Here is a 21,152-nt window from a genome sequence, read left to right as displayed (position 1 = left end):
CAGTTTTCATGATCAGCGACCCCAAAACTCCCTATACTTTCAGAGCAATTGTGTCAATTTATGTTGATTTGACCTTAAAATGACGTTGAACTAGACGAGATAGAGGTCAGCGGACTCCGGATTCATCTTCAGCGACCCCAAGAACCCCCTAATATACTTTTTCAGAGCGACTGTCGATTTATCTTGATTTGACCTTGAAATGACCTTTACCTGACGCGATAGAGGTGAGCAGACCCCGGATTTGTGATCAGCCACTCCAAAAACCCCCTTGTCATATGGTTTCGTCAAATTGTCCGAAATTTAGTTTTTTTTGTAAACCTGTGTTATTTATGATAATATGATTGATATTTATTTTAACAAAAATACTAATATATTATTATTGCTGTAAAATGGATTTATTGGAATTAATTAAAAAAGTGTTAATAGTAAGTCATTTATTTATGAAAATTATATCAAAAATGTTAATAAATAAATTTGAACTTATAGAAAATTTTAATATTTTAGATTTTATTACAGGCACCGTCCTTTTAATTTTTGATGTACCAATAATAATATGTAATAAAAAATTAAATGGCTAAACCCTCCAGGTGGGGATTACCCGCTAAAAAGCTATCTAGATCCATCTTTTTCAAGCAGATTTTTCCCAATCTGCTACTCGATACTATTGACTATGCTTCTCCATTTCTTTCTATCCTCTTTTGTTTTTCTGCTAGTCTCTAATTCCTGCCCTATATAAATCTTCCTTTAATTCCTGTAACCATTTATTCTAGTTCCTCCGCGTCTCCTTCTAACTCCGGGTCTCCATTGTAAAATTGAGTTCATAGTTGTTGCGCTACCTGCTCTCCATATATGCCCCAACAATCCAACTCTGTGCCCAAATCTGAAAATCTGGAATAATATCTACCCGGGTCGAAACATTTTTTTTTTAATATATGAAAATAGTTATTTATGAAACGGAGTGAGTGCTATACATCGCGTAAGTTCGCAAAAAGTACTTCACGCACAATTTCATACAATATTTTATCTACGATAAACAAATAAAAATACTGTAACTCTTTGTCACTGGAATTCATTTCTATTCTACAATTCTTAGAACTGTGACATATAAAAATTCTAATTTCTTTCAAACCACAAAACTGTCAAATTTTTTTTTTGTAATTTATTGCTCATTATGTCATCACCTCTCTTGTGCTCTGCACAAGAGATCTAAGGTTAGAGCTAAGAATAAGGTTGGCTAGGTGCTACGTTTTCTCGACTCTGTTTTACGGAATGGAAGCTTGGACCTTGAATGCGGCATCAATGAAAAAACTGGAATCATTCGAGATGTGGGTATATAGAAGAATTCTAAAAATATCATGGACAGAACACGTCACAAACAAAGAGGTTCTGAGAAAGGTGAATAAAGAAATGGAAGTCTTAAATACAATTAAAACCAGAAAATTGGAATATCTCGGACATATTACACGTGGAGAGAGATACAACTTGCTCCAACTCATTATGCAGGGAAAGATTCAAGGAAAAAGAAGCATAGGGAGACGCAGAATATCGTGGTTGCGCAACCTGAGAGAATGGTACGGATGTACATCAAACGAACTTTTCAGAGCAGCCGTCTCCAAGGTCCGAATAGCTATGATGATTGCCGACCTCCTTCGCGGAGATGGCACTTGAAGAAAAAGAAGATGTCATCACCATGAAACGCGAAAGTTAAGAAAGAATATTTAATTATATGAAAGTGTGTCAAAAACAGTGAGAAAAAGTAAATCCCATTTAAAATACATTGTTACTTCATGCTTACTTTAAAGCACTGCTATATATAATGACAGTTTTCACAAACTAAAAATTTATATATTATAATATGACATAGAGTAGATAAAAGTCATTTATTAATTATTAATTGATTATAGTCAGAAGAAAATTAGATCATTCACCCCTTGTTTTTTATAATTGTTAACATACTAAATTACATATCCAATAATTATTGCTATCCATTAAATATATCGATGCAGATCGGCCTTATATCGGATCCTCTTCTATTAGTCCGTTCGCTGACGGTAAAATATTGCAAAACCCATAAATTTTAAAAAACCACTTAAGATCGACATGAAATTTGGCATACACATAGGTAACATATCAAAGAAGAAAATTGATATTGTGCCGATGTTTTCTTTTGCGAAGCAGACATTCCGTTAACATTTTTAGTCACAACATAATATCAATGTTAAAGTATTATTAGAGCAACGCGTTATGGTGTCATATTTCTTTTAATGACCGACACACAAAATATTTTAATGACGGATCCCACACTAGAACCAGATTTTTATTACCTACTGCTGATAAGGTAAAGAGTTATTAAATATCACTCGTTGTCATCTCTGTGTTAATTTGAAATAATAAAATATAAATATTGTAGTTTTGTATTCTAAAATATTTGGAAAAAATATCTATGTATTTTTTTTTTCATTTAGGTACACATCATTTTAAGGGATTGTCCGGAAGAGTACAGGCTCAGTATATCGGCAAATGAATTTTGTTTTAAATACCGTCCGTATAGAGGAGGTGCTCGTTGGGGATAGGCGCAAAATCTTAGTCCAGTGCTAATTAAATGCATTAATTTTTTTCGAATTCTGAGAAAACTAATAAGTATTTTTGAAAAATTTAAACGCAGAATGGAAGCTTACATTATTACCGAGGGCAGAAAGTCCCTGAAAACTTATATAATGTTTATTTTAATAACTTATATACCTAATATATGTTTATTTTAATAAAGATAATGGGATGAAAAAACAAGAGAAAAGTTAGTGTGATTTTTAATTTCGAATATTTCATTCAAAAGAAACTTTTTTTTATTCTAAGGGACTTTCGGTCCCCCGTAATAATGTTATCTTTCATTCAGGGTGTATGTTTTAAAAAATATTTATTAGTTTTCTCAGGATTCGAAAAAAATAAATGTATTTAAATAGCATTGGACAGAGATTTTGCGCCTACCCCCTTAAGAGAGAGTTTACTGCATTTTATATTATTACTAGAATTTATTACTTTAAACTTTTTATCGCTCTTGATTCATTTTATCGTGTATTTAATTCCATTCAATTGTAATTGTACATTCAATTTTTTTGTAATTTTTACACGTTTTATTACTTTCGAAATAACAATAACTATAAAATCGATTTTTCAGCCTTCTTGGGTCAAAAAAATACACAATTTTCGGAAATTTCGTTAAATGAGAACATTTACCTACATTTCTTGTATTTAAGCTTTTAATAAGATTTTTAAAAATAATTTAGATTATTTAATAGATACATTCACCGGCACGAAAAACGGGCACCCCAAAAAATGGGTCATTTTTGATGGCTCGTATCTCCTAAACCTATTCTCCGATTTAAGTATTTCTTTAATATGTTATAGCCTTATTCTTTAACTATATCGCTGTAATAATATTGTTTCTAGACAGGTAAATTATCATTGTATACTGGGCGTACCAATCAAACTGTTTTTTTTTTTCAATTTTCACAACACTCTGTGGAATATTCTAGCCTTTATACAATATTGAAATGAAAACCCAACTATAGCCCCAGGTTTTCTTAATGTTCTGTTTGTTATTCATTCGCTTATGTTGGATAATAAAAAAGTTAGGGACTTTAACAATTAAACATGTTCTTTATCAATACATGGTGTTTCTAAATAAGTGCGACAAACTTTAAGGGGTAATTCTGCATGCAAAAATAATGATCGTTTACTTGATAAAGCTATGTCCGCAAATGCTTGCAAATATAAAATTATTTTGCCACACGATCATTATTTTTTCATGCAGAAATTACCCCTTAAAATTTGTCGCACTTATATTTAGAAACACCTGTATCGATAAAGAACATGGCTAGTTGTTAAAGTCCTTAACTTTTTTATTATCCAACGTAAGCGAATGAATAAAAAAACAGAATGTTGATAAAACCTGGAGCTATAGTTAGGCTTTAATTTAAATATTTTATAAAGGCTAGAATATTCCACAGGGTGTTGTGAAAATTGAGAAAAAAACCCAGTTTGATTGGTACACCCGGTATACAATGAAAATTTACCTGTCTATCAACAATGTTATCATAGCTATATTGTTAAATAATAAGGCTATAACATATTAAAAACATTACTTAAATCGGACCAAAGGTTTGGGAGATACGAGACATCAAAAATTACCCATTTTTTTAGGGTGCCCGTTTTTCGTGCCGGTGAGTGTAGATTAAATTAGAAGTTCATTGTAAAAAAGGAAGTAAACAAAAACACGAGAAAAATGAATTTATATAAGTAAATAGGTAAGTAAATATTATAGATTGAAATAAGTACAGAAAATATATAATTATAGAGATATATAATCACTTATTGTACCTTCATTTAAGGCTAACTTTAAAAGTAAAGCAGATCTGCTATTATTCATGTTTAAAAACAAAAGGCACACAAAACACTAAGTACGATTAGGACCGCGAATCTACAACAGATAAATGTCTGGAAACCGTTACACAGGGTTGCCAAAAAACGGAAGTCACACCGAGCGGTGTGGTATACGGAAGACGCTACGCGTTGTGTACATAACCTGTATAGTAGCACGGGAGCGACACTAGCGCTGGTGATATACCGTCGAACTAAAATCTGATCTTATGAGTATGTTAGATACGATATGACTTCCAGCGAAATTTTTAATATAAGCCTTCTGATACCATCTAGTAGCCAAATTCGTAAAAATATAGGCTATCAAGATCTTAGATTCAGAAAGCAATTATAAGAAAAGATTGTTCCTCGAGATGTACCACATAAACAGTAATAAACGTTCAATTAATTACAAATCAGACACAAGTAGATTAAGCGAAATTTACTGCAATGTTTTAAAATTCGAAAAATAGCAGAATATTAAACAGATGGCTCGATATTGGAACTTTTGACCCTTAACACATGTGAGAAAAGATACCTGACTCAGTGCCGCCCTCGACGTTCTCGTGAAACGACATGCATAGCTTTAAGTTAAATTGCTTTATATAACATACCTACAACAATTCGTAAGTTATATCATTGTAATATTATGTTTGTACCTAACTGTTAGTTAATTTTGTAGTTTGTTCCTGATGAAGATGAAAAATTAATAAATACTCATCGAAATATCGAATTCAACAGATTTAAATGTAGTTTCAATCTAAGCCACAGACCGCAATTCCCGATAATTTCAACACTGTTTTATAGTGTTATAGAATATACTTGCACGGTCGATAAATACATCGGATTTCGAATCCAGTTCTGTATAAATGATGGGTTTCTATCAACAAATATCAAACACCTATGGCTATACAACAACAAAGTTAATGAAGCAATGGTCAAGCATCAACATCAAGCTAGCAAGTGTCACCAATAGAAGAATTTTCTTATTGAGGTGTAGAACATCAAACACGTTTCCACGACACGTTCAAGACGGCACCAAAAATCTACATTACTTATTGACAACAGGTAACAATTTTAGCATGACTAATAGGATTAACAGTTTTATGTCGAGCACTAACAAGAAAACATTATCATTAGAAATAAAAATTACTTGCAATAACATCTCGAGATATAATCGACTTATATGTAACATCAAATCTGAACTTTCTGAGATTATTCCAACTGATATGATACGTGAATACGAAAATCGTCTGAAAAGAAAATTTAGATCTGAATTTGAGAAAATAAAACTTACGAACATCAACAAATTTGAACGACTATACAGCAATAACGAAAAACACAACCGTGTATTTAAAGACAACAGCAAATGGTTTAAAAATATCTCTAGCATAGCCATACCGGAAGAAGTCGCAAATTTCTTATCATTGGGACCTAAATTTAGTGTGCCCTGTGTTGGTAAAGATGTCAGACTAGATAGGTTTGTTGCAGACTTAGAAAATATAGTGGATGATATTCCAGATGAATCAAAGGATGTCGTACGAGCTAGAGCAACCAATATCATAACTAATTATGTGAACCACACTACAACAAACAAACCAAACCACTTCAACAGGATGTTTGAAAAAACACGCAAGTTTTTGAAATCAAATCCAGATCTATACATTTTGCAATCAGACAAAGGTGGGTGTACGGTTGCCATGGATAAATCAGAATATATGGATAAAACTGAGATAATGCTACAGGATTCTTCCACGTACACCAAATTAAACACTGATCCAACGGTGAAAATACAAACCAAATACAACAATATTATTAAGAACCTGAAATCCATAGGTGAGATAGACGCTAATGCTGCAAAACAACTAATGATCTACAACTCGATGTTTCCAAAGTTATACTGTCTACCAAAAATTCACAAAAGCAATGTTCCTCTTCGCCCTATCATCAGCTCAATCAACTCCACTACATACAACATCTCGAAATACTTGGCAAACATTCTAACTGCCACTTTTGAATATCAAACTAATTATAATGTGAAAGATACATTTACGTTTGTAGAACTAATTAAGAATGTTACAATTCCTCAAACCTATGTACTTATATCCTTAGATGCGGTATCGCTTTTCACGAATATTCCTCTTAACTTGATTATTGAAATTTTAGAGCAAAATTGGCTCTTAATAGAACCCAACACCACACTAAGTAAGAATAACTTCTTCAAACTAATCGATTTTATTTTTTCTAATGTTTACTTTTCTTTCGGTGGAACTTTTTACTCACAAATCTTTGGCACTCCCATGGGCTCTCCTATCAGCCCCATTCTAGCCGCCATAGTTTTAGATCATCTATTTAATATAGTAATTCCACGACTACCGTTCAAGTTACCGTTCATATACAAATATGTGGATGATGTGATAAGTGCGATCCCCGAGGACTCTATTCAAACTACACTGGACCTCTTCAATGGATTTTACAAACACCTACAATTTACCGTTGAGGAGGAGAAAGAACAAAGTGTGCCCTTTTTAGACACTAAGGTGATAAGAACCACAGAGAACAAGATAATTTTGGATTGGTATCAGAAACCAACTGACTCTGGAAGATATATAAATTATTTCTCTCAGCACTCGAAAAGCCAAAAACACAACACTGTTGTGGCAATGAAAAACAGAATTTTACACATCAGCAATGACCTGTTCACACAAAAGAATTTAAAAACACTCTACAACATATTCTTGAACAACGGCTATCCAAGTAAAATTCTTAAGCAACTGATATATAACTCAGACTTATACGACGGGCAACGTGACAACAGACCATCAGATCCCGTGATTTACAAAAAGTTGCCCTTCATAAATGGCTTAACCAACAATATAATCAAGCTGCTGAACGGAATTCCTAAAATCAAAATAGCGAAATACAATAGCATATCCAACTACAGCTTATTCTCGAAGCTTAAAGACCAGACACCGCTTCTAAATCAGAGTCATATCATCTATCAACTTTCTTGTCTCGAATGTGATGGGCAGTATATAGGACAAACATCGCAATGGCTGAAACAAAGAATAACGCAGCACAAAAGTGATTGTAAAACACACAAAAATACTTGTGCAGCAGCACAACATTCCATAACAACAGGACACCAATTTAATTTGTCAGATATCAAGATCTTAGATTCAGAAAGCAATTATAAGAAAAGATTGTTCCTCGAGATGTACCACATAAACAGTAATAAACGTTCAATTAATTACAAATCAGACACAAGTAGATTAAGCGAAATTTACTGCAATGTTTTAAAATTCGAAAAATAGCAGAATATTAAACAGATGGCTCGATATTGGAACTTTTGACCCTTAACACATGTGAGAAAAGATACCTGACTCAGTGCCGCCCTCGACGTTCTCGTGAAACGACATGCATAGCTTTAAGTTAAATTGCTTTATATAACATACCTACAACAATTCGTAAGTTATATCATTGTAATATTATGTTTGTACCTAACTGTTAGTTAATTTTGTAGTTTGTTCCTGATGAAGATGAAAAATTAATAAATACTCTTCGAAATATCGAATTCAACAGAATTAAATGTAGTTTCAATCTAAGCCACAGACCGCAATTCCCGATAATTTCAACACTGTTTTATAGTGTTATAGAATATATATATATATATATATATATATATATATATATATATATATATATATATATATATATACATCCCGCTATCATTATGTCATCTTTTCATGTTGCAGTCATTTGGCATCACTAAGAAATACTATAATTTTCGAATTTTAATTCGTGTATGTTTGTTGAGCGCATTTTTTAATGCCCTGTATCGTTCTCAGTTTTCTAAAATGTTGATTTTAAAAATTTAAATTATATACAAAAATTTTTACACTTCACAGCCATTTTGACTTCCACCACATAAAAATGTGTATTTGCGGTGTATTTGCCGTCAATCGATGTTGCCACGAGTTAAAAATATCAATCGTTTGAGGCCAGGTAGAAAAGGTATATTATAAACCATATAAAAGGTGGGTTCTTTATCTACCTGTTCGGCTAGTTCGGCTGGTAAGGGTCCAAATATTTTACGAGTTGAATTGTGTTTATTTTATTTCATCTGCTAAATTATAATTTTCTCATAACGACTTAAAATATTTGTTTGAAAAATTAATTTTGGGTCATTCCATTTCAAATCACTCAATTTTGGAGCAAAAAAAAATTTGGACCTCTGATTTGTCTGAAAATTGGTATATAGCTTCTGCGGGACGTAAAAATAAGATATTTAAGGTCAAAAAATCTTCTTCTTCTTTTTTTCTCAAAATGTTATTTTATTCGATTTTACAGTGATTTGGTGTTTATTTATACAAATTTCCATTTTCTCTCGTAAAGTATCAATGGAAAACATAATATTTTAATAGAAGGGACTCAAAAATGTCATTATATGGCATTATAACAAGTTACTTTGATTCAAAACAAGCTTTTGATCAAATTTTATAGTATAGAAAACGTTAAAATACCGTTTTTTTTACATTTTTCACCATTCCCAAAATGCATCATAATCGATTTGGCTGAAAATTTGCCCACAGATAGACAAAACATAGGACTTTAAGTGGTCATAAGGATTTGAATTATATTACAATACCCAAAAAGTTACATGCAATATTATAGTCAAAAATATAGGCGTCTACTGTAAGTAAAATTAACTCGAAAATATCGACCTCACGACAAAAATTGTTAAAAAGAAATTGTAATAATTGTAAATACGATTTATTTGGAGCAATTTCAGTTCCTTCCATTTTTGTCGAAAAGTTAAAAATGGCGGAGATATTGAGCAAAACAGGTTCTCCTTTAAAATCAAGATGGCCGCTAACGTAACGGAGGAATTCAGTCGCGATTTTAAATTTAGGCTACTATTGACTCCCCTAAAGATCAGAAAAATAAATTTTTGTGCAGCTTGGCATTCAAGGTCAAATGCTATCCCGACTGGACTAATACATACTTTTGAGTATGATATTACTGCATGTAACTTTTTTGGTATTATAATATATTTCAAATCCTTCTAACCACTTAAAGTCCTATCTTTTAGCTATCTGCGGGCAAATTTTTAGCCAAATCGATGATGATGTATTTTGGGAATGGACTTTACGACAGAAAATGCAAATTTGTTTAAATAAACACCAAATCACTGTAAAATCGCATAAAATAACATTTTGAGAAAAAAGAAGAAGAAGACCTTAAATATCTTCTTTTTACGTCCCGCAGAAGCTATATACCAATTTTCAGACAAATCGGAGATCCAAATTTTTTCGCCTAAGTGATTTGACATGGAATGTACCTTTTACATTTTCGTTTAATTTACTTACGGTTTTTGTTCAGAATTTTGAAGAAACGCTTGGTTTGACATAAAATTTGGGACACGCATAGCTAATATGTTAAAGAAAAAAGTGATATTGTGCCGATATGTGCTTTTGATCTGGAGGTGAGTTTCGTACGTTATCGGGGATGAAAACAAATACGTTCAAATAAGTCCGGAATTGGATAAACTGACTAATTCTAAACAACTTCTATTTTATAGAGTTTTTTCACTAAGTCAATAATTTTAGAGATATTTGCGAGTGAATATGTTCATTTTTCAACAAAAAAAAACACGTTTTTAGACGGTTTTTCGCAAATAACTCAAAAAGTAGGTACCTACTTTATTGAAAAAAAATTAGCAAATAGCAAATATAGCTTATAGAAAAGTGTAAAAATGGTATATGTGTCAGGTCTGTAGACCCAGTAGAAGCAGAGTTATTGCTAAGCTTTATTTTAAAACCAAGAGGAGTAGGTAAACTAAAAAGACAGATTCACACCCAAGAAAGTCACTAGAAATATCTTCAGATACATCTTCTTTTTTGGTTGATCATATCGGCCTTTGACGGTAATATTGACTAAAAATCTAAAACTAAAAGGAATAACGCAGAAAATACAAAAATCGCTGATAAAATAAATAAACTAACCTATGAAATGCCAATAGTGTTAAAATTTTATAAATGTCATTATTGTCAAAATTTGATATGAGTAAAATTGCCTGAGGTTGTACCAATTACAAACAAGGTTTACGGCGCGGGAAATTTGAATTACTCTTAGTTTAAAAACAGACTATAATTAAAAATAACCTCTTATATGTCAAATTCCAAATCGAATATTTTAACGTGAAATAAAAAAAATGAAACACTTTTCTAGGAAAACTTATTACAACTTTTTTGAAGTGTTTAAGAAAACGTTTATTTTTATTTTTTTAAAAAGATTCTAGCAGCAAGAGTAAGCAAGTTACGCTCAAAATACAGTTGTTTCTTTTTTTTTTTGGTTAAAAATATCGTAAAAATCTCCCTCTAATTAACAGCCCAAATGGAATTAATCGTTACCACTTCACAAGTAACTTTATGTATTGTTTGTGTTTGTAAGTTTCATCAGTTCAAAGTGCTTATTTGTGAAAAAATTTGGTTTTAAAGTAAATTTTAAATCTTTAATTTTGAAAAAAAAGACTTTTTCAAAATAACTTAAAAATTATTAGTGATACCAAATATCTTAAAGAGTAAAAAATGTAGGTTTTGCTTTTTTAAATATTTGGGATTTTTTGATTTTCTGGAAGACAAAAATTGGTTAAGATATGGCTGTTTAAAATTTGCATATACATACTCGTGACTAGTGATTCGTTCGAGCCCTTTCAACAAACCCCCTTTCAAAAATAAGCATTTTTAACCAATGCAACTTACAGATCATATACAGGGTGTCCCCGAAAATAGTGCGTTCCTTAAAGGTATAGATAGAAAGCACAATGTAGAGCAAAAATTCTTATAACATTTTCAGCCGTTTAAAACTTTTATAGAACAAAATTTGCTTAGAATTAGAATTAGTTAGTTTATCCACTCCCGGACTTATTTTGAACGTATGTTTTTTCACCCCCAAGAAGGGGTGAAATTCACATCCAGGACAAGAGAACATATCGGCATAATCTCACTTTTTTCTTTTTCATTTTAGCTACGTGTGTGCCAAATTTCATGTCAATCCAAGCGGTTCTTTAAAATCTGGAGGTTTTGCGATATTTTACCGTGAGTGAATGGAATAATTGCCGTTGTCACTTTTAGATAAGAAGTCATTATCACAATGACATAGTCAGGTTAACTGAATTATATAATTATTGTTTTTATCATTAAATGTGAAAACCTAGAATTATCCATGTCTGTGCGTCAATAAACACAACTCCTCTGTTAGTAGGACAGAAAGAATGACAAATAAGGTGTCAAATGAAAGCCTATAACCAAAATATGATATTACATGTGAGAAGTTTGACCTCGGACTGCCTGTTCCAGAGTTGCAACCGAAAGTACTGTTTTAAATTCGTCGAAATAGTACAAACTATTATTCAACGCGACTAAGAAAGACCAGAACAAATACATACTTCCGGTTTCATGCCTGTCTGTTCGTCCATGTCTGTCGGTGAACAAAATTCATCCGTCATATCAACTGACAAAAAGTTACACGAAGAGTTCAAATATCGACTGCCGGTTCAACTTCCGGTCACTTTGGGTGAAAAATTAGAACTTACGATGTCCAATTGCTTGTTACAATTTTTTTATAAGTGTTCTACTCTATCTATTCTGACTTTTTCTATAACTTACTTGGATCACATATAATTTAATACAGTTTTGATGTCAGGGTCTTCAAAATTTATGTGGTGAGTTCCAGTATGTGATGAATGAAAAACGACTCCATAAGCAGAAGAAAAAAGTGTTCTTTAAAGTGTTCTCAAAACCTAAGACAATACATCGACTCACAAGAGCGTTGTGACAGTAGCAGAAATTCGTGTTGGGGTTCGAATTACTTTCTCATACGGCTTACTCTCCTGACTTGGCCCCCTCCGATTATTAAGTGTTCCCAAATCTGAAGAAATGACTCGTAAATAAAAAAATCAGCTGAGATAATTGAAGAAAAAAATAACTATTTTTCAGAGCTTCCAGAATCGTATTATGCGCACGGCATCGACATAAAAAATTTGTAAAACCGTTAAAATCGCTGTATTGAACATATTGAATAAAATTAAGGAATTTTCATGAAAACATGTTTTTCATGAAAATATGTCTACTTTTATAGGACGCACTTCAGCAGTTCATAAAAAAAGCTTACAGACTTTCTAATGCTGTTTGCTAAATAGCAAAAATTACAAAAATTTTATTACTCATGAAGAAGATCAAGCAGCTAAATTTAAAGTAAAATCATTAGATGGCATATAAATAGATATGGAACAGAAGTTGATATCCACTTCTGAACCCACCTCAGAAGAAGTGGACGAAATAGAGTAATTGGGAGTCCTTCAAAGGTCACCTGAGCACTCAGAACCTAGTACCAGTACATGCAGCTGCGATAATATTAAAGAGAAATCCGACAAAAGAATTGAGAGGGAACTCTGGACCAAATATCAAAAACCAGTGTAACCTAACACTTCCAGCTTCATATTAATAATAGAAAATCACCGAAAGACAAATATGTAATGTAAAGAATTAATATCTCAATATTCCGGTCTACTAAACAATAACGACTGGCAAAACATAGTCTTTATTCAAGTCGTATATTCAAAAAATAAGATAAGTAGAGTAATAAATGGATAATTAAAAATTGCGAGAAACACTGCAAGACCCGAAGACAAAAAAAAACAAAAATTAATGTGCTAAATAAAAGTATTGATTCGTTACTGCAGAACTAGAACTGTTATATGGAGCTATACTAGTCTGGATCGGTGTAAATTAAATGAGAAAGAAAATAATATAATAAACACACTTTAAGAGCAGATAGAGAAAATATATGGATTATCAGAAGGTTCAAACGGCAGAATTATCAACGATAAACAAGAAAAAGTCAACGAGATAATGATTCTTTACCAACTGTTTTATTATAATTAGGGGTACGGAATAGATGCGAATTCGGCGAAATTTTTAACAAAAATGAGATAAATGTGAAATATGGAGTTTTTGTTTATTTCCGCAAAGTACCTGCAGGTGCTCAACTCGTCCGTAAATAAGTAGGTACTTAGTCACGTAGTAAATAAGGAATGGAAAGATTTTACGGAAGTCGGAAATTTTTCTATTGTACATAATTTTTAAAAGGTGTTTATTTTTCTAACACGTGTTGAAACAGAAGGAACTTTCATTGTTCATCATTAAATAGATAAAGATAAGATAAGGAATTGATATTTTTCAATGTTGATTCTTTGAGAAATATAAATAATCCGACTGTTGTTATCTGCATTTCGGTCTTTTGTATTGGTAAAAATCTAAGTAGGAATAAAAGTCGGCTAATTCTTATTTTCTAAACATATAAATTAGTCAAACAGGACAATCAGTGCTCATTCCGTCAATTTTTACTAAGAACATGGTCTATCAAAAAAGTTTTCATAGTAACATAAAGTTACTTAAAGTATCCCCTAAAATGGGACGCCCTAAAACAATTTTGAGTGATCGAGTCAAAGAATTTTCAACAGATGACCTATATCTGTGTGACACAAGACATAATTGCTACACAGTGCAGTTTTTCGTCATTTGCTAAAGCAGCATTACAAAGCATTTGGAGTCCAACGAACAGCGTAGACGCAGAACGATTCTTCAGCACATATAATATTGTAGTGACAGTGACAGATTCGAAGAACAGCTCTTAAAGAGTCGAATGTCGAAATTACAACGATGTTAGCTTTTAATTAATGTTTTCTGTAGTTTTACTCGTAGTTAAAAATAAATGCAAAATTTTGTAATTATAAAAAAAGTAAATGCGAAATTCATGTTTTTTATTTGCGAAAATTCCGTACCCCTAATGGGGAACTTGCACATTTTTTTTATTACATAATAATGTTCAGTTTTGTATAAAAATGAGATTTCCAAAATTTCCCGCTTCAAAAACTCATAATAACTTAGAAATACAAATTTAAAGACTTCTTTATTTTAAAGTAGTTCAGACGGCCCGTGACGTCACATAGTTTTACATTAGTTTTTTATATGGTTATATCAGTGATGTGGGAGGGTTATATGTAAGTATATTCTTCTTCTTCTTCTTTAGTTTATTGGCCTCCACCTACTTGGGTATTTGGCCACAGCATCGTCGCGAAATATGGGAAAATATTTATATTGTAATGACATTTTTTGATCACTATACTTAATAGGAAGTGTGTACCTACTAAGTTTTATCGTTAAATACTTATGAGAATAATAATCAGAATAAAATCACAGTATAAAATTAGTAGGTATAATGGGAGTATAATATCCATAATATATGTACTTACTTATCTGCTTTAACTCCCCGAACTTCTCCGACGGAAAAATTTTCACTCTTTTGAAAATATGTAGCCACCATACACATATCAACTATAGGTAAGTTATCAGACTGCCCTTTACAAAAACCCTCTTCGGTCATTTTAAAAAATATATCTTAAAAACACTCAAATATATCAGAAATAGAAATTATCAAATATATTTATAAAACTTAGTGTCAGTGTCAAAACGAATGCCAAACCTATGAGGGAACTTACACATTTTTTTATTACGTAATATTATTCAGTTTCCTTTAAAAATAATATTTCCAAACTTTCACGCGGTAAAACCTCATAGTAACTAGAAGATAATTTAAAATCTATATATTTTTTTCTGTTTTCTGGCCTTGGTTTAGAAGAACCCTTAGCCAATGTAAAATAGTTCAAACGATCAAAAACGCTTGTGACGTTACATAACTGTATTTTCTACTGACGTTTATAGTGTCTAATTTAAAATTATATACAATTTTGTTTACTTTGTTGGTGCAGAATGTACATGCACAACTATATGACGTCACTATGCGTTTTGGACCACCTGTTTTAATTTGAATTTTTAATCGTCTTTAGGGGCCAAACGAAAGACAAACAAAACTTTTTTTATCTTTGATACATGCTTTAAATTATGTTCTGTTGTGATTTATAACATTTTTTTCGAATTTAAAAATTTATGCAAGTTCCCTATTATAATTAGTTATAAAATAGCTTAAATGGGGAAAAGCTGTAAGCTTAGACCAAACACCAGTAGGGGGCATCCAATTAATTGAGTGAAAAAAATTAAATGTATAACAATATTCACTTCATTTACTGAAAAGGCATTGTCCCGCAAGAATGGTTGAAATCACAATTAATAGCCCTACAAAAAGACAAGCGCTTAAAAGTGATAAGACCATTGAACAATAAGCCTGTAAGCTACCTTTTAAACACATGCTCAAAAATAATCCATAACGCAAGGATTGTTAGGAAATTCTTTTATAGACTTCAGGCAACAAATTCTCCTGATCATGTTTAAAAAACGTACGGAATGTACTAAATAAAAAAATATATTTATCATTTAAAAATATATACCCTTATACTATAACATAATTCTAACGTTGAATATATAATGCTTTCCTGTGGAGTGTACAAAGGATGGTCCTGTTTTTCCCGCACGCTGCCTTGTTTAGTCTTCTTTGTCGTTTAATTCGTTAAATTCTATCCTCTTATGTCACGGCTTCAGGAAGAAGTGGATATATGCAGTGAACGGGAGGCCTATGTCGAACAGTGAACGAAGGGGGCATTTTCGCGTTTATCATGTAGAGAAGTCACCTGTCAAAAACTGGACGTATGTAATCGTATTCACTTTGTTAAATACTGTCACATAATATGTCATACACCTCTGTGCGTTAATCCATTTTATTTCTACAATTTTAAGGTGCTATTACATGCCGCCATTTTGATTTGTCTACAGTCGCATTCTGCCCGTTAAATCCCATCGTTTGAGGCGCTGTACGTCACGACTGGATCAATTGTAGCGAAGCTACATGACTAAGGCCCTTTTAACATGTTGCTGTATTTGATTTTTCTGTGCCATTTTATATTATTTGTCAAATACTATTATTTGAGGTGCTGTACATCACGATTGGACCAATAGGACCGTAGATACAAGACTAAGGCCCTTTTGACATGCTGCTGTACTTGATTTTTCTATGTCATTGTATTCTATTTGACAAATCCAGTTATTTGAGGTGCTGTACTCCACGATTGGACCAATAGGAGCGAAGATACGTAAATAAGGCCCTTTTTTCATGTTGCTGTATTTGATTATTCTGTGTCATTGTATTCTGTTCGTTAAACCCTATCATTTGAGGTGCTGTATGTCACGATTGGACCAATAGGACCGAAGATACATAACAAAGGCCCTTTTGACTTGTTGCTGTATTTGATTTGTTTGTGTCAAATTTGATTCTATTGGTCAAGTCCTATTACTAAAGATGCCGTACGTCACGATTGGACTAATAGGACCGAAGATACGCTACTAAGGCCCTTTTTACATGCTGTTGTATTTGATTTTTCTATGTCATTGTATTCTGTTTGTCAAATCCTATCATTTGAGGTGTTATATATCACGTTTGGTCTAACAGGACCGAAGATACATAACTAAGGCCCTTTTGACATGCTGCTGTGTTTGATTTTTCTGTGTCATTGTCTTCTATGATGCCTAAGGCATGTCTATGATATGCCTTATTTTTAAATAAAACAAGTAATTGGACTTCGTAAGTTCTAGGTTTTCACCCAAAGTAATCGAAAGTAGAACTGGAAGACAATATTTGAATTTTACGTGTAACTTTGCGTGGATTGATATACGAATTTACTAATTTTGAGTAATTTTTACTAAACCTTCACATTTGTCACCTCATTTGTAATTCTACCCGGTATAATGGCGGAGGAGTTATATTGGCGGTCGTACGGACCGACAGAAAGATTGCCTAGGTAAAATATCTCACCTTTAGTACCATCCTTGGATTATAAGCTTTCATTTGACACCTCATTTATCATTCTAGCTGGTATAATGATGGAAGAGTTATATTCGCGGTCGGACGGACCGACGGACAGACCGCCTAGGTCAAATATCTCACCTTCAGTACCATCCTTGGATTATCAGCTTTCATTTGACACCTCATTTGTCATTCTACCTGGTATAATGACGGAGAAGTTATATTCGCGGTCGTACGGACCGACGGAAAGAAAGCCTAGGTCAAATATCTCACCTTTAGTACCATCCTTGGATCATAAGCTTTCATTTGACACCTCATTTATCATTCAAGCTGTTATAATGATGGAGGAGTTATATTCGCGGTCGTACGGACCGACGGAAAGACAGCCTAGGTCAAATATCTCACCTTTAGTACCATCCTTGGATTATAAGCTTTCATTTGACCTCATTTGTCATTCTACCTGGTATAATGATGGAGGAGTTATATTCGCGGTCGGACAGACCGCCAAGATCAAAGATCTCACATTTAGTACCATCCTTGGATGTTTAGCTTTCATTGGACACCTCATTTGTCATTCTACCTGGTATAATGACAGAGAAGTTATATTCGCGGTCGTACGGACCGACGGAAAGACAGCCTAGGTCAAATATCTCACCTTTAGTAAGATCCTTGGATCATAAGCTTTCATTTGACACCTCATTTATCATTCAAGCTGGTATAATGATGGAGGAGTTATATTCGCGGTCGTACGGACCGACGGAAAGACAGCCTAGGTCAAATATCTCACCTTTAGTACCATCCTTGGATTATAAGCTTTCATTTGACACCTCATTTGTCATTCTACCTGGTATAAAGACGTAGAAGTTATATTTGCGGTCGTACGGACCGACGGAAAGAAAGCCTAGGTCAAATATCTCACCTTTAGTACCATCCTTGGATCATAAGCTTTCATTTGACGCCTCATTTATCATTCTAGCTGGTATAATGATAGGGGAGTTATATACGCGGTCGGACGGACCGACGGACAGACCGCCTAGGTCAAATATCTCACCTTTAGTACCATCCTGGGATTATCAGCTTTCATTTGACACCTCCTTTGTCATTCTACCTGGTATAATGACAGAGAAGTTATATTCGCGGTCGTACGGACCGACGGAAAGACAGCCTAGGTCAAATATCTCACCTTTAGTACCATCCTTGGATCATAAGCTTTCATTTGACGCCTCATTTATTATTCTAGCTGGTATAATGATGGAGGAGTTATATTCGCGGTCGGACGGACCGACGGAAAGACAGCCTAGGTCAAATATCTCACCTTCAGTACCATCCTTGGATTATCAGCTTTCATTTGACACCTCATTTGTAATTCTACCTGGTATAATGACGGAGAAGTTATATTCGCGGTCGTACGGACCGACGGAAAAACAACCTAGGTCAAAGATCTCACCTTTAGTACCATCCTTGAATCATAAGCTTTCATTTGACACCTCATTTGTCATTCTACCTGGTATAATGACGGAGAAGTTATACTCGCGGTCGTACGGACCGACGGAAAGACAGCCTAGGTCAAATATCTCACCTTTTGTACCATCCTTGGATCATAAGCTTTCATTTGACGCCTCATTTATTATTCTAGCTGGTATAATGATGGAGGAGTTATATTCGCGGTCGGACGGACCGACGGAAAGACAGCCTAGGTCAAATATCTCACCTTCAGTACCATCCTTGGATTATAAGCTTTCATTTGACACCTCATTTGTCATTCTACCTGGTATAATGACGGAGGAGTTATATTCGCGAATATAATGACGGACCGACGGAAAGACAGCCTAGGTCAAATATCTCACCTTTAGTACCATCCTTGGATTATAAGCTTTCATTTGACACCTCATTTGTCATTCTACCTGGTATAATGATGGAGGAGGTATATTCGCGGTCGGACAGACCGACGGACAGACCGCCAAGGTCAAATATATCACCTTTAGTACCATCCTTGTAATATCAGCTTTCCGTTGACACCTCATTTGTCATTCTAGCTGGTATATTGACGGAGGAGTTGTGATTACAGACAGACGGACGGACAGACGGACGTGGATAATACAAAGTTTTCACATTTTTTCAAAATTGGGTGAAAACAACATGATGCCAGAATGATTTGTTGATGAAAATAATATATACATTCTCAAATTGCCTATTTTTCGGTGTGGATAATATTGTATTCAACAGTGATGCCAAATTTCTGATGCCAAAATGATTGATAATGAAAGTGGGATATACGTTTTCATGTATATAGCGGCAGCGACAAAACGGTAAAACACTGAACTAAATGTATATAATATTTTCACTGTACCATCATTTTGGACTCAAACATTTTATGGAATAAACTTATATAACTTAGTAAGGGATAAACAAAGAAAGCTGATATATTAAAGTAACATCAAGAAATCAAATCTCTAACTACCGAGTTGATTAGACTTCTGGTAACAAGTGCAGGAAAAAAGTTATTAAGGTAGTGTAAAGTGGCATCAATATACAGATGCCACTTTGCAAGACGATGCCAAATCGATGGTAAATGCATAATGTATCGATGCCAAATTGATAGTAGGATGTATATATATATATATATATATATATATATATATATACAGGGTGCTTCATCTTATCCGCCTCGGTCTCTCTACGGAAAACCACTTGATATTTTAAAAAAATTTCTTCACAGAAATATACAGGGTCTTTAATACTACAACCTAAAAATAATGTGAATTATACAGGGTGTTCCAAAAAAGAGTGGTATATTGAAGTTATATTTTTTCTTATGGAATGCCCTATATCTGATAACATTGTTAAATTGACCTTAAAAAATAAGCTATACTTTCATAAGGGTTCCCTATACCTAAATACTTTTGATTTATTTCGATTTTTATAAAAATGTAAGGTTTTAGAAAAAAATAAATATCTACGAATCTAAGAAGCAGTAACAAATTCTTTCTTGGATCTTAATAATAAACTATTTAGCATACTTAAACAGATGCTTATTGCAACAAAATTTCCTACAGGGTGGTCAAAATATGAGATTGTTCTATTAACAAATTCAAGCTGTAATAACTTACTTATTTTAAATAGAACACCCTGTATCTTACTAGTCTATCGCGTAGAAAATTTAATTGGCTTTCAATTTGTATTAGGGTTTCCTATACCTATCTTTTTACAGGGTGGTCATAATATTAGATTGTTCTATTAACAAATTCAAGCTGTAATAACTCACTTATTTTAAATAGAACACCCTATATCTTACTAGTCTATCGCGCAGAAAATATACTTAGCTTTCAATTCTTATTAGGGTTTCCTATACCTATCTTTTTACAGGGTGGTCAAAATATTAGATTGTTCTATTAACAAATTCAAGCTGTAATAACTTACTTATTTTAAATGGAACACCCTGTATCATACTAGTCTATCGCGTAGAAAACTTACTTAGCTTTCAATTCTTATTAGGGTTTCCTATACCTATCTTTTTACAGGGTGGTCAAAATATTAGATTGTTCTATTAACAAATTCAAGCTGTAATAACTTACTTATTTTAAATGGAACACACTGTATCTTACTAGTCTATCACGTAGAAAATTTACTTAGCTTTCAATTCTTATTAGGGTTTCCTATACCTATCTCCCTTCATTTTTTAAATATTTAAAGATTTCCTAATTTGTAAGCTTTAAAAATTAGAATTAAGTACCTATGTCGTGTTTATGTACAACACATCACCAACACCGGCAATATACTTAGACAAGATACTGTCAATAATAAAATTTTCATTGTTATCATGCAATAACACAGAGTGTTGTATTATTTTAGTTGATTTTGGCCTACATGTGACATTGAATAATATGTTTATATTAAACTGCATACCCTATATTAGA

This window comes from Diabrotica virgifera, chromosome 7 (genome assembly GCF_917563875.1).
Source record: "Diabrotica virgifera virgifera chromosome 7, PGI_DIABVI_V3a".
Classification (NCBI taxonomy): domain Eukaryota; kingdom Metazoa; phylum Arthropoda; class Insecta; order Coleoptera; family Chrysomelidae; genus Diabrotica; species Diabrotica virgifera.
Note: the sequence above shows the minus strand (reverse complement) of the source record.